The 372-nt window shown below is 69.9% G+C and overlaps 1 protein-coding gene across 2 annotated transcripts in view; it reads left to right on the top strand.

Annotated features, from left to right (window-relative positions):
• Nucleotides 1-372, top strand: part of LOC112118513 (NEDD4-like E3 ubiquitin-protein ligase WWP2) — an 85,704-nt gene that overhangs the window by 71,712 nt on the left and 13,620 nt on the right. The gene's annotated exons all lie outside the window — the stretch shown is intronic.

Genomic DNA, 372 nt, shown 5'->3' on the forward strand with positions numbered 1-372 from the left:
GGGGGGGGGCTCTGCCTGTGCCCCTGGGGCTGCGGAATGGGGGGGGACTCTGCCTGTGCCCCTGGGGAATGGGGAGGGCTCTGCCTGCGCCCCTGGGGAATGGGGGGGACTCTGTCTGTGCCCCTGGGGCTGGGGAATGGGGGGGACTCTGCCTGTGCCCCTGGGGCTGCGGAATGGGGGGGGGCTCTGCCTGTGCCCCTGGGGGTCTGAGGAAAGCCTCATGGTGCAGCGTTCGGCCAGAGAAGGAGTCTGTGTCGCTGCTGGCCCCAGCCTGCCTCTGCCTGGGTGCTTGGCTTGGTGCTAACTCTTCTTCCTCCCTCCCTTCCCCCCCCCCCCGGCTCCCTGGTGTCCTCGTGTCTGTCACACCCCAAC

The sequence above is a fragment of the Terrapene carolina genome, unplaced genomic scaffold (genome assembly GCF_002925995.2).
Source record: "Terrapene carolina triunguis isolate 2854851 unplaced genomic scaffold, T_m_triunguis-2.0 Scaffold32922, whole genome shotgun sequence".
NCBI classification, from domain to species: Eukaryota; Metazoa; Chordata; order Testudines; family Emydidae; genus Terrapene; species Terrapene triunguis.